Source organism: Octodon degus, unplaced genomic scaffold (assembly GCF_000260255.1).
Source record: "Octodon degus isolate 3935 unplaced genomic scaffold, OctDeg1.0 scaffold00325, whole genome shotgun sequence".
In the NCBI taxonomy this organism is placed as follows: domain Eukaryota; kingdom Metazoa; phylum Chordata; class Mammalia; order Rodentia; family Octodontidae; genus Octodon; species Octodon degus.
Window position 1 is genome coordinate 578209 of NW_004524901.1, and position 15668 is coordinate 593876.

Sequence of the window (15668 nt, forward strand, 5' to 3'; positions counted from 1 at the left end):
CTGGTCACTGGTGACAGGTGCTCAATGCAGAGAAGAGCAGAGTAGGAAGGGCCAGCCCGAAGAAGCAGACTGTATCTGGAAGACCTAGTGCTGAATAAATACTGTGCAAGGCTCTCAGTGAAAAATGCTCATGAGAATATCTTAGCCCACAATGTCCTCCTAGGATGTTATGCAAGACAGGTAGATGCAGTGTATTCTAGGACAGAACACCTGACTCCTGCTGGGCAGCACTCACAATCCTGACCCTGCCTGCCCTGCACCATCTCTTCTGCACTGTCCTCACACACCTCTGCTTCTTCTTTGGCTCTTCCAATGCCCACTTCTTCACTCTGCACTCACTCCCAGACCTGCCCGTGTCTTCCCAGAATGTCACCCCACTACGCCTGTCCTGATAAATGTCACCTCAGAGTGCTCACAGTTGTGACTCTCACACTGTTTTAATGGCAACAGAGAGGTCCTATCAAAACCTAAGATGTTCTCCATGTTCAGATTTTGTTATACCTTGGCTTTCTTGACTTTCTGACATAAACATGGTGCTAACATGATTGTAAGGAAATTTTGGAATCTAGAGGAAAGCAAAAAGGAAAAATTATTATCAATTAAAAACCTGATTAGAAAATGTATTCATTTGAATCAACCATTTTTATGCATATTCATGCAGCAATATTTAGGTGAGTGCTTAATGTTTGAGTTTTTAGAACATTTAAGTTCTACAGAAATGTTTACACACAAGAAGGATGCTACAACAGCTCTAAGGTTAGTCTGTCTGATAGAATGTCACCTGTGACTAAACTGGCTATGTCTCACTGCTATTTTGGCATACCCACCCTGGATGCTCAGGACAAGGACTTGCTCATCCTGTCGATTCGCTTATTGCGCTCCTGGGAAGACCCTCTGAGCCACCTCATGGCTGAAGCACTTCGCCTGCCAAATATCACCTCAAGTTTCATGGAGAAAACTGAGATCATCCAGGACAGAATGTCTCAACTTCTAGAAGGCCTGATGTGGATTGCCAGATGGGTGAGTGGCTTTGACTGTGGGATTCTCTCCGTGTTTTGAAATACAGCACCATCCCTGGCTTTCAGGAACCGAATTTGTGCCGGAAGGTGCACCTTCTAGTCTGCTTCTTCACAGAGCAGGAGCCTTAGGAAGCAGTGCAGGTCCAGTGTCGTGAAACTCAGGACTCACAAAGCGGAGGGCGCCGCCCGCCTCGCGGGTCCCAAGGCTCTCCAGCACTGTTCTTTCATGGCCGCTGGCTGCAGTTTCTCTGGGAGGAAATTCAGCGAGGAGCACTACAGAGAACTGAGTTGCACAAAGTATTTTAGAACTCCCACAGTGTGATTCTTGGCACAGCCTTTCCGCTTTCACCTCATAGTAATCTGTAGTGAAACCTTGGTTTTCGAGAATTCCTTCTGCTTATGATCCAGAACACTTGCATACCCAAGCCGCGTGAGGAGCATCAGGTTGACCACATGACACTGGTGCCTGCACTGAGTGTGCAGTGAGACCTCACTACGTCATGCAGGCGAAAGCAGTTAGATATGCTTCTCATGCTGTGGAACATTTGCCAATCAAATTACTCATGATCCAAGGCTTTCCTGTATGTATGGGGAAAGGAAAAACATCTGAATAAGATGGATTAGTAACTCCAACCTCTGCACACTGAAGACATTGAGAAGACACAACAAAGATAGATAAAGCCACTAAAAAGAACTTTATAATACATGGAGTGCTGTATTAAAGCACACCTGCCTTTGTGGAGTGTTGCATCCAGTCACTCTAGAGAATTTATCACACATGTCCCAAACTGTTTCCAAAGTGCACCTGCACTGAAGCAGAGCAACTGCAAGGGCAATGCAGTGACATGTAAGCAGCTTTCTGAAGTTCTCAGAAACATTAATTTATGAAAATAAAATTCATAATAGAAAAATTATGGCACAAGGAATGATTTTTTTACTATACATCCTAAGTACTTGTTCATATGAACGCTTTTGTCATTTTCATGAAAGAATGTTATGTACAATTTGGAGATCAGGATCTTCTAGGACCCCCGATTTACTCACACATGTTCTAGACAGCCCCTCTTAGCTCTGCAAACTTTAGGGTATTCTGAGTCTAGGAGATCTCCGGCGAGTCTCACCTTGCCAGGCTATCAGATAGTGGACAGACCGTTTTCTGCGGCACTGTGAAGTTGTTTCTGGGCACCAAAATCCTCTCCTCACTACTGAAATCTCCTCTGGCCAGGCCAGGCTTCTGCCTGAACACTCCTTCTTACTGGTTCTACTTGTAGTCTCTAGCACAGGACACTCAGCAGAGAGCAGCTGCTCCTCACAGAAACTTGAAGGAGACATTCCCTGGTGGAGGGAATCACTCATGTCTTTGAGTAGTTTGAGAGCTTGCACCTTAAAAATCAAGTGCTCATCATCTTTAAGGTTTTTTTTCAGTTGATGATATATGAACAATAAATGCAGTTACAAGCAAAAGAATAAGTCTCAGATACAATGGAATACAAATGAATCATCTGAAACAAGTTTCGGGCAATGCCAGGGCTCCTCAAGTGACAGCATGGAAGCTGCCTTTCTATCTTTCCTATGTTAAATGCACACGCATTCCACTAGCAACGCTCTGGAGGTCCCGTTCTGTTCTGCAGGAGCACACTTCACCTGTGATCCCATGCATGGCAGGGAAATAAACTTGGGTGCTTCCTCTAGCTTTTTATGACTAATTTCTTTTATCATCCTCTGTGTGAGATACACAGAAACAGTTTTGCCAAAAGTTTCATGTTTTCTTCTCTTTCTTTTTTTTTAGTGAATTTAGGACAGGGCATACAGCGTGTACAGGGTCTCACTAAGAAGATCCAACTCATAGCGGTTCTCTGGTTTTCAGTCTCCCAAGTGCAGGGATTGCAAGCACACACCATTATGCCAAGTCTCAATCATGCCAAGTCACAGTGTGCCCCAGGGGCTGGGCAAGGTAGTGTGTAAGGCTGGAGATTGATCCCCCACTGCTGTGGTTTTTTCCTTTTTGGCTAAAAATTAATACGTTAAAAAATTAGTGTACTATTAGTAGGAATAATATGTTGCTTACCTTTTGTATGTCTAGTTTGAACTTCAAGTCAGAGAACACAGAGACCCTGCACGCTGGACGGAACTCCCCTCACTGCAGTCAACTGACAGAAGTGTTTTCATGCTTGCTTTTCACAACCTGTGCTACTGCCTGAACAGAGATATGAATAAAGTCGATACTTTTTTAAAGGTTATGAAGAACCGGATTGCCTAGGATGGTGCCTGCTGACTTCGCACCCATTCCTGCTCTTCTGAGATGGCCTTCCAACATCTCTTCCTTTGGATGCTCCTCTAAACTTCTTTTTTGGGGCGGTGCTGGTGATTGAACTCAGGACCCTGCGCTTGCAAGGAAAGCGCTTGTTCTACTGAGCTATCTCCTCGACACTGCCTCTTTTAATTTTAATGAATTTCATGCATGCTTGTTCTAAGGGTGTACCACATCTCATCTTAAAAATATAACTGCTTCCACCAGTATTAAAACAATAAAAATCATTTAGTAAAAATATTTCTCTTTGATGTAACATATATAATCATTGCCATCACTGAGAAATGGTGGCCATCCTTCCCCAAGGAAGTGTCCTACAAAGTTATAAGACAATATATAGCTGAAGCAAACTGCCATTGTGCTAAGCTGACAAAGCCCCTGGTCACAGTCCCACCATGTTCCCTGAACAAATGAGTTGTCACATTTCAGGGATGTTTGGGACAATAACTCTGGAACCCAGAAGCCTGCCTGAGCTGGGGTCAGTGTGTCACACTGTCATGAAGCAAAGGGTGGCACTCACTGTCCGGCAGAGCAGGTGCACACCAGGCCTGGAGACCTCACACTGGAGGACTTGGGAGACAGCAGCACTAAAATTTGCTTAGCGTACTTCATCCTCAATAACAAAGCAGGGCCTTCTGCTCTGAGGGAGGTGTTTCTGGCCTCTCCATTCTCTCCTGTTCCTCTTCCTCTTTTTTCTCTGCTCTTCCTTGTCATTTTCTTCTTGTTTTTCCTTTGGTTGGCTTTTTTTAATAGCTATAATCTTGATCATTTTACGAATTTTTGCTTGTTTGTTTGCATTTTAGGGAAGGTTCTACAGGGTGTTCAGGGTCTCGCTCTGAGAAGGGACTCATAGTGATCCACCTGTTTACAGCCTCCCAAGAGCTGCATCAGAAGCACACCACCACAGCCAGTCTCAATCTCTCTCTCAGTGAGCCCTGGAAAGGCAGGCCCAGGGATCAGACTCAGGCTCCTGAGTCACTTGCCTGGGGTTCAACCTGCTGAGCAATATGGTCGGCTATTACTTTTTATGCATTTGTGAAAACAGACATATTTGCATTTATCAAGTTTCTTGCTTTAGTAATGCCACATTACAAACTTTTTAGCCACAGTGTGCTATATCAAACATTGGTTCCTAAAGTTATTTAATTTTGTGAGAATGTCAAATGAGGAATTGGACACATTCACCTCAATTTGCTCTCCCCTCTCAGTTATCCTCCTTCCCTTAGCTCTCTCTGCCCACATTACAGTCATAGTCTCTGTGTTGGCTCCATGCACCTCAGCACTCTGCCCATGTGATGAGCATATGTGCATGTGCTTGCAGAAGTCCAGGGCTCAGGCAGAAGCCATGTGTTCGCCATCCAGGAAGCAAGAATCACCAGATGGTGACAAAAAGGGCCTTAATTGGAACTGAATAGTTCATCTATTTCCAAGAAATCTTACTAATTTTATTCATATTTTGCATAATAGTTCTCTTGCATATTTCCCATGAGTTTCAGCAGAATCCTGTTCCTATTCTGTGCCTGAAAATCAGGCTCCTCCTTGCACTGCGCCACTGCCAGCAGGGCCTCAGCCTCGCTGATGTTACCCGTGAGCCCAGCCAAGCGTCCCATTCTGTATGTCAGAGCTTCTGCTCACAACCCTTCAGTGCAGTTTAAAATTAGTTTGTATGGAAGCCAAAGTTATTATCAGGTAACAGTTCTCAGCATCTCCATTCTGTCATGGATTATGCCCTATTTAGAGTTGTCCGTGTATAGCTGAGCACAAAGCACAAAGTATGCCTCTTAGATATTAGCACTCACAAATATTAGGCTGGGTGAGGGACTGAACAAGAGAAGAAATGGATTTACAATACAGTGTTCATCTATTATTTTCAGGTTGAAAAAATAGATACTGTCTTCATGGTACTGACTGGCAAATTAGCTGATACTCTTCAACTTTGGTTAGGTTGGGCTGTCTTGTAGAACATTCCTCTAAAATGTCTTTGTTGTGTAGAAGGACAATATGTGGAATAAAACAAATTCAAAACTCAGGATTAGACCAACAACTAAATTCAGGTTGCCATGCTTTGTTAACCTCTTTTTATAGACTAAGTTTGTCTTTGAAATCTCAAAGATAGTTAAACTCCTTTTAGTAGTGTGGAGGCCCTGTTGCACTCAGCCTGCAGTGGGATGCTTGTTATCGTTGGTAAATTTAAAAGATTTCCCTCTACTACTGTATCCCACACATGATAGCGGAGTAAGAATATTTTACCAACTGCCTGGGACACGTTGGTCTCAGTTCTGAGCACAGGAGATTTTGCTGATCTTATGGAAGCGTGGAGGACAACTCTGAAGACATAGGTCTTTCATTTCTAAAATGCACAATTGAACACAAAAGCACAGTAGAGGATGAATAGAAGGAAACAAAGGGGTAGATTACTTTCAGGCAAGAAGGGGTCTGGGAGGCCAAGGGTGAGGGAAAGTTGGAGGGAAATGGTAGCAAGGGCAGTTGGGAAACATCCCACACAGATACCAAGTGACAAGAGAACTGTAAATATTATATGTCTGGGAACTACCCGCTCGGGCCCCCCTCCTGTCCCTCTCTTGGGCAGAAGCTTTCTTTCTCTCAATAAATATATTCCACTCATAAAAAAATATGCTATATGTCATAAACATTAGGTAAGCACAATAGCAACAGCTGCAATGAGAAGCGAAGGGGTTTGCAGACAGAAGGGAGCAGGGTGGGCAGGGAAAGGGGATTAGAACAAGGCTCATACGTCTAGTTCCCAAAATGGTTGCAAAGTTCATGGACTGCTAACACATACTAACACAATAACAAATATAACCTAAAAAGTCATATTCTGACTTTAAGCAATGCGTGCTATATACACTGAACAAAACAACTGTTCTAATTATGTACTTAATTTTCATGTTTACTGATACCTTTAGAAGCAAATTAGTGAAAAAGGAAATATGATATTGTTTAGGGATAAAAGACCCTTGTGGAGCAAAAAGTAGAGTTGTCTGGGCAGACAGGAGGCAGCTTCTGCGCAGCTCAGGGTGCTGAGCGGGGTCTCACCACACCCACCCCTCACTGCACCCAGGCTGCCTCCATAGCCGGAAAAAGCGCATCTCCTTGTGTATTTTCTGCCACCCAACTTGGCCACAACACAGGACAACTTGAAGTATGACTTTGTGGCTTTGAAAGCCGTGAAATAGTCATAAGAAGTAGTATTTCAGCTTGAAAATTCTGAGGTAGTATAGCTGAGAAACACCAAGAGAACATACAAACTGGATTCAATGTGTGCTAGATGACTTGAAGAAGACCAGTATAAGAGTGACTTGAAGTAAGGAAAAGTGAAGACAGCACAAGGGGTGTAAAATATTCACAGAATTAGGAGCAGAAAGTTTAGAGACATGGTGTGCTTGTTGATACATTGTGTCAGCTTTAGAAGTTTAGATCTTCAATTAAGTGACTCAGCCGAGAGCCAGGGTTCCTACTTTGTAGACACCCTCATCCAAGAGGTGCAGTGGACTTTGTGTGAGTTCTACGACCCACCCCAGGGTAGCCTGCTTATCATGTGAGGAGGGGAGCGAGGTGACTGGAAGCTGAAGCCGATGCCCCACCTTTGCTCTTGGCTGCTTTCTGCTGCCAAGAGCGGCTGCCCTCTGCCCTGTGCCGCTCCGCCTTAGAGCCAGCTGAGTAGGGAGAGAAAGCTCCACAAGCTGTGAGCCAACTACACCTTTCCTTCCTTAACTTTGGGTGTCAAGTATTTTTTCCAGCAATTAGTAAAAAGTAACTAAGATACATAAGGAATAAATTTGATGTACATATTACTGAGGAATATAGAACTCTGAACAACCCTGATGAGGAAAAACTGCACTCCGTACCACACAATAATGAAATACCACACCTATGACACTAGAACACTACACTGAGACACCACGCCTATGACACTAGAACACTACATTGAGACACCACGCCTATGACACTAGAACACTACATTGAGACACCACGCCTATGACACTAGAACACTACCTTGAGAGCAGTTAGAAAAAAGTATTGAATCTCCTGTAATGTAAAATCAATTAAAACTTTTTACCACAAACCTTAAAGACTAGGAGCTTTCTCAGTGAAGTGTTGAAAGTCCTAAAAAGTTGAATCCATACGTATATATTGAGCAAATATACATGTATGTATGTGTAAAATAAAGGGAATTAAAAAGTAAACAGTTGAAATAAATCCTCATATTGTGTATTCCACTGTTTGAAAATATTTTAAGATATATGCTAATATATTACATTTATATATGTAGTTGTTTTGACAAAAAGTGGCAAAATTTTGTTCTTCCTTTTGTCTTTTATCTTTTTTTAATGTATTTGGTACAGAGTTTCACTGTGCAGCTTGGACTCTTAGCGATCCTCCTGTTTTCATCCTCCCCAGTGCTGGGATTATGGGCATGCACCACCATGCCCAGTCGCAGGGGCTGGCTCAGCAGAGGGTGTGGTGCCTGGGATCAAATCCTGGTCCCTGTGCTGGCCTAAACAGGTGCTTGGTCCACTGAGCCATCTTCCCTGCCCTTGTTATTCCTATTGTATAAGACAGTCTTTTTGTCTATTGAATATACTCAAAGAAGCATTTTTTTCGATTCTGTGAAAATTATTTTTCACAGCTTACTGCTATCCTTTTCTAGTTATTTTCATGTTTTTCTTCATTAATATCATCTTATTTTACTTTAAAATGAAAATAAACTTAAAATTGCTTGGAAATTTACCTGAGATTACTTCTATTTGGTATGTACCAGTTATTTCTTTCTGTGACGGGAAGGCACAGCACATAGTGCGCAACTCACTTCACTCAACACCCTCTCTGCTTCTGGGCTTTGAGGAGCTGTCAGGGAATGCAGGAATGGAACGTGGACTAAGACATTATTTTATTTATCAGAATCAAAACTACAAATGCTAAGTCAATGATTGGGCTATTTGGTTCAGTTTTAATCCAGTTATTACACAATAATATTCCCAAATAGTAGCCAACACTATAATTTCCCATATGTAAATGCTACTAGGAATCCTATGGCAAAAATAGAACTACACTGAAATATTTTTCAACTGTTAGCTATATTTATATTTTTCAGTTATTAGTTAAATGAGCTATAAAAATTTGTAGTGTTTGGGCAGGACATCATGTCTGCATCTTGTAATATGAATAACTACTACAAAGACAACAATATGCAATGTATTAGTTATTGTAACTGTCCTACTACCCTGTTTTGAAACCCTCTCACTACTATTTGTTTCTCAATAAAATTAATAAAAATAAATAAATAAACAAAAATATATTTCCATTATTAGAATCACTATATTATTGAGTCACAAATATATGAAAACTATCTGCTTCTACTAAGAAAGTAAGATCCAGTAATGCTACTAAAAATGACCCTGTATGGAAAGTACCAAGAATCAAAGGCTAAACCATAGTTTTAAAAGAAAACCGTCAAGACTCTAACTTTAAGAATGTTCTCATATGAGATTTTAGTGTGAACTTTACTTTCCTACTGGGCAGCTGACATCAATCATTGGCCCTCTCTCAATGGAGTTGCAATCATAAAATATTTGTCTCAATTTCTACGACTGTCTTGAGCTTTCAAATTCTCTCTGAGCAAAAAATGATTGCATAGGGTCAAAGAGCACTGCAAATAAATGGAGAACTACTGCACACAGCCCATGCTTTTTTCTAAGTGGCATCCATTATTTCAAACACTTATAAACACAATATTCTCACACTGTCCCACATGACAATTTCATTGTCTTCCTTCTAGAGAAGGCAAAACTGGGAAGAGGCAGGCTAGGTAACTTCTGCAAGGCCACAAAATAGGCGTCATGACAGCTTCCTGTGACTATCACCCTGTCCTGGTTTCTCCTTTCCCAGCTCCGTGTCCTCCTTTCCCGGCAAACACCCTGCTGATCAGTGCGGGTGTCAGGCCTGTGAGAGCCTGCTGTGTGCTTTGTACCCCGCGTGGGGGCGTCGTTCCTGCAGAGCTCTGGGCGGCTGCTGCTCTCCAGTCTTCAAACGCAGGTCAGCACTAAGCAGAGCCCACTCTGCCTATGTCCCTGCAAGTCACAGTAATGTGAAGCTATCTGACTGATTTCTTTGCAGATGACATTAGAAAATTGTGCAGGAGGTTTCTAAATGGTAACCATGTCTAACCGGTTTGCTCTGAGCCTTGTTCACAGAGAACAGCAGGTGATCCTTTTCGGCAGGTAGAAACTCATCACTTTACCCTTTCTTACTTCCTAGCTTTTGTAGCACCATACTTTTGTGTAGGTTTCTTGCTTTTCCTGTACCCTTGTATATCATCTGACCCACTATCGTTCTGTTTATCAAAGTTTAAAACATTTGAAAATTACCTACAGAGACTAGAGAAGACCTGTAAGTGTAGGAGTGATGGGAAATTTGAGATCCATCACCATCCCCTCCCCAAAGTGCCCCAGGTGGGTCCTGGCCACGTCTGCTTGGACAAACCACAGCAAGAGAGCAAGATGAAAGAGCCAGCAGTCTCTTTCATGCAGACAGCATTTCCAGCCACTGCAAAGAGAGAGTTGTACGGAAGTGGAGTAGTTTATTCTGTAGCATGAAGTCAAAACTAGGCAAATATTTCTTTGTTCAAATAAGACCACTGAAATAACTTGAAAATATTAACAAATACCTCCACCATTATTCAAGGAAGAAAGAACATGATCAATTCAAACTGGTTTTCCATTGCCATTCACATATTGTAGGTGCAGAGTAATCTAATATAGTCCAGCAGGCTACAATAGTAGTAGGTTATCTGCATGACTGGCAACGTCAGAAGTTGTTGACTTGAGCCTTTTACAGCTCAGCATATTAATATGCCTTTACTTTTTATATCTTGTTTTATACTTTTCTGCTGACAAATGTAAACAAAACAGGGGATATAAATGAAGGACCATTTTTCAGTGAAAGAATATATATCTGTATATATAAAAAAGCATAGATAGACAGCTATTTCTCTTAGTTCAATGAGAAGAATGTTTTGAACTAACAGTGTTTAGACAAGATACCATGTCTGCATCTTGTACTATGAATATCTACTACAAAGACAACAATATACAATGTATTAATTATTATAATTTACTACTGACCTGTTTTGAAACTATCTCATTGTTACTTTTTCTCAATAAAATTATTAAAAAATTCAAACTGATTTGTCATCTGAATATGTGAAAACTAGATAAGCAAAGCCATCCCAATAAAATTCTTAGTTAAAAATCCAAATGACTGAAAGCTGTGAAAGAAAATATAGCTAAGTAACTCTTAAACAGAAAATCTTATTTCCATCTTATATCTCGATATAATAAAAATCATTGATCATAGACTATTTCTTTCTTTTCCTTTCTTTCTTTTCTTTTTCAGTACCAGGATTGAATTCAGGACCTTTAGCTTTCCAGACAAGTGCTTATTCTATTGAGCTATCTCTCCAGCCCATTCATAGACGATTTCTGAAGACTGACAGAAAGCTAATTTACTAGGGCCAGGAAGATACTTCATCAGAATAAGCACCAGCCAGCTTAGGCAAGCACAGGGACCGGTTTCACTGCCCCGCACACATGCTGCACTGGCCCCACCTCTGGGAGCCTTGAGTTGGCGACAGAGACTGAACATGGAGGCACATAATGAGCACACACAATATCTGATTTCTTGCCCTGAATTCCCGTCAGTGGCTCCTCATAGAGCTAACAATGTTCAACACCAAGAAGCTGCTAGGGACTGAGATGCTTCTGGCCCAAGGACCCCTGATCCCTCCACTGTGAAGCCCGCACTCTTCACCAGGAACCCCAAAGTAAGAGCTGTGCTGCAGCAACTGAGAAACTGCAGACTCAGAGGCTGAGCTAGTGGCCCGTATAACAGGACATGCTTCTCGGCTGTGTCTGAGGTGCTAACCTGCCTTTGTGGTCACCGTGCCTCCAGCCCACTGCTGCTTTCCTGCTACGGCTCTGCGCTCTTTCAGGTGCACATATTCCTTCTGTTCAGATCACATGCCCAATAGCAGGAGGCGACAGAGCACCCTGAGGGCAAGTAGGTGCCTGGTACCTAGGAGGTGCCAGGGTCCACATCCGCAGCTCTGGGTTTGCTGTTGGTGGAAGTAAAGCAAATAAAGTGTACTGGCATGAAAAGCACCCTAGTCCAGTTTACCTTGGGAGAGCTCCAGCTGTGTGTGGCTTGACAGCCCTTGCCACACAGTGGCCGTTGGGACCACGTGAGCACACGGCAGGGAGGTCCTCCTCGCACAGTGAAGCTGGGAAGCAGAAGCCACACTCCAGACTGAATGTCAGACTGGGATACCTTTTCTGTAAGAAGAACTACAGGGTTGTATTTCTTAACTTCCTATCACTTCATCTTTGTTTCTGTTCTGTATTTAGTCTTGTTCTTCAATCACACAAGTACTGTGGCATACTTATACAGGGATAAATAAATATTTTGTGCTGTCATTGTATCTATTGAAACATATGAAATAATTTTTGATAAATAAATTAACTACTATTGATTAAAAACACAAATTATAGCTTGCTATATGATGATTTATTTTTCTATATAAATCCTAAAATTGGTGAACATTTTTTAAAATCCACACTATTCTCCTCTCTGTAAATTTTATATTGTTTTTTTTTTGCTAAGATATAAGTTAATGAGTTAAGGGTAGGTGTAATTTTGTTAAAGAGAAAAGGAATATCTTTTTCTCTTGAGGGGCAGGTAGCTCTGTTTCTCAAGGAGCATGTAAACAATTGTCTCTGGAAGCAGAATTTACACTGTAGGGAATAAAACATGTATAAACAACTTTCTCCATCCTGGGGCTGACTTTATCCTCATTAAAGTGATAATACCATATGAAGAGAAAGTTAGTAACAGAGACACTGACTACAGCTCATTGAGCAAATGAAACAAACACAATTAATTTTGAGTACACATACTCAAATTGCTCAAACCTTCAATCTCACTGACAAACTCATCCACTTAAGGGTGCACACCTTAGAGACTCAAAAGTCAAAGCCCAAGAAATGAAAGAACGGACAAGGAAACAGAACCAGGCAGATAGTACCATGTCTTGACAAAGCTTAAAGTGCTTTTAAAGCAAAGACCAGTATTAATTAGTTAACTTCAGGGAAATCTGGGGACTAGCTGAATAATTAGACTCCAAGAGCAAAATGAATTACGCAAAGGTAAAATAAAGAACTACAGCCTGCCTTGAGGTCATGCTGTGGTCCAGAGTCTTTCTTCCCTCCTCTGGGTGACTTTCCCAAAAATGTGCTGCTTCTCCTCAGTGGCTAGAGAAACTGTACTTCAAGCATTATTTGGAATCTCTCATATCCTAGTAAATACTCATTTAAACAGATATTGAGACAGATTTTCTTTATACTTCCTGTGGCATAATTGTTACTTTCATTTTTTTTCATTAATTTTATTGAGAAACAAATAGCAAAACAAGTTAGTAGGACAGTTACAATAATTAATATGTTGCATATTGTTGTCTTCATAGTAATTATTCATAACACAAGATGCAGACATGATATCCTGTCCAAACACTATTAGTACAAATCTTTCTCCTCATTGAATTAAGAGAAAGTAGCTGCATATCTATCTTAACTATTTTGTATAGACAGATACAAAATGTTGCTTCATTTATATTCCCTTTTTAATTTTGTCAGATACCTTGTTACATTAATTAAAACCTTCTGCATATATGGAATTATAGATTATAGATTTAAGCAACGTGAGCAGAAATAATGCTTTTTCCAGGTTTACTTCTTTAACTGTCAGAGTGCATATGTGAGTCTCTAAGGAGAGACCAGTGACCAAGAGAACAGCTTGCACATATATTTGATACTGATTCTGACATGCTCTAAGATGCTGTATGTGGAAATAAAGAATGAAACAATGATGAAAACGTAGTTTTATGCAGTTTTGAACAAGAAGTGAACATTCATGAGAAATATGACTATGGGAGAGAAATGAAAATGATAGTGAGCCTGGGGAGAAAAGTCAAGGCCTGGAGTCAGATTCATGCCTGTGACTTTAAAGGTAAGGATGTAATTTTCTTACAGTATAAAGAATTCCTCTTGGAGTGAGATTCTGAAAATCCTCCTCCTTGCAGATGGAAGGAGGAACTCACTTTAATGAAATTTACTGTGAAAATGTCAAAAGAAACCAATTAATAATAAAAGATCAATTTAGTTGCTGGAAAACATAAATATTTTAGAAGCCCATTTGCTTATTGTGTTGAACACAAGGTTCACACAACCAAGTATGTGTAGTTCCACATATTTGGTTCTAAGGTACTGTTCCCTCCATCAGCCCTGAGTTCATGCCTAGCCTTCCCTGTCTTCAGGTGTACCTCTAGCCCAACATGGATGAGCTGGGAAGGTGGCCCCTTGTGGCCCAGGGCTCTGCCTGCACAGTCACCTACTCAGTGCTATTTGGAAGATGGAAGCTTTAACTGTTGATGTTCCCACTAAACTGACAGAGGCATAAGAAGAGCCTAGGTTGGCTTGGGTCCTTTGTATCTGGGATCTTGTGTAGCTGAAGGCTCTCAATGAAATGCATAACAAATGAACAAATAAGTGGCAGAAAAGGATAAACTGTGACATTTATTTATGATAAAGTACAGTACTGCTGTGCTGTAAAGGAAGATAAAGTTGATTCATTGGTAGAAATACGCATGCACATTAGGAGCATAATGTAAAGTGAAATAAACTAGACTTACAATTTCAAACATGTCATGATTTCATCTTTATGAAAAATGCAAAGTGTAATAAATGCAAAGGCAAAGTGAAAACCAAATAAAAGGAAGAACAGAGGTTGATCTTCTGCATAAGCAAAAATGATCAAGTGATGAAGAGGCGAAAGGGAGGTTGCGATGGATTGTGTCTACTTGTCCTACCTTCCAAAAGTCTCAGGCACTCAGTGGGGCAGCTTCTAAAATTTGTAATTAAGTCATGATCCAATGCAGGGATTATGAGTGTGAGTGGCAAATCTGTCGTGATAATCTGAATTCAATACAGGGAGGGGAAAGAGGCTTGCTAGTATCCACACCTGGTGTCCCTCCTTTTCTTCTTTGCTGTATTCCTCCATGTACAACTCTGCTTTGGATCCACGTAAGTTGAGCTGAAACCTCCACTAAATGTGGTATAAATAAGCATTTCTTTCCTTAACTTTGAGTGTTAGGTATTGTGCCTCTGTAAGAGGGAAAAGTAATTGAGACAGAATTTGGTACCAAGAAGTGAGGTTGCTGCTGTGAACATAGCTGGGCATGTGGATTAAGAGTCCTGAAGAATTGTTTATAGGAAGAAGTAGGAAATACTTGGAAATGTCACCTCAAAGAGATTCATTGGAATGCCTTCTGTCTGGTCAGAGTTCTGAAGACCAAAATGCTGACATAAATCCTGCCTGCAATGTCCTGGCTGGCGAAGCTTCTGCTCAGGAAAAGGACTCTGTTGGGTTTTGGACTCAAGAAAATGTGTGCTACAGCTTTGAAGAAAGTTTGTCTGCATTTCGCTCATGTCCAAAGACTTTGCCTGAGACTGAAATTAATTGCAGCCATTTTTCTTTCCATTAACTTGTTGATGGACACACAGGTTATTTCCAAGTTATACCTATCATGAGTTTACACCTGCTGCACATTTTAATATGAATATGTCAAGTCATTTCCTATCTTGATTGGGAGTATATCTACAGGTTAAAAACTTGTGTGAGGAAGAATTACTGTAAATTGAATGAGAATAATGAAAAAATAGAAATGAAAAAGAAACTGACACTCACAAAGGATCTACCAACTGCAGTACAGGGTTTCAGGTTAAATCCTGAGGGGATTTGACTGACCTTGTCAGATACAAAAGTTACATTTCTTGTTGTATGGGTCTTGCTTTATCTTGGACTTAACTAACAGCAGAAAAGTATGAAAATGAACTATGAAAAGTAAAGCCACATTAATATGCTGAGCTGTAAAAGGCTCAAGTCAACAACTTTGGACATTGTCAGTTTTACAGAAAACCCACTACTATTATGGACTACTGGACTATATTGGGAGATTCTGAATTCAAGAACCGGCAATATTTACATGACAATGGAATGCCCATCTCTGACAAGACTAACCAAAGAAGCGGGTTAGAAATGAATGACCCATTTGTATCTGTATACTCAAAATAGGATAGATATACAGCTCCGTTCTTTTAATTCAATGAATAGAGAGGTTTGTTATGATAGTGTTTGAGACAAGATATCATGTCTGCGTCTTGTACAATGAATAACCACTAGGACAACAATATGCAATGTATTAAGTA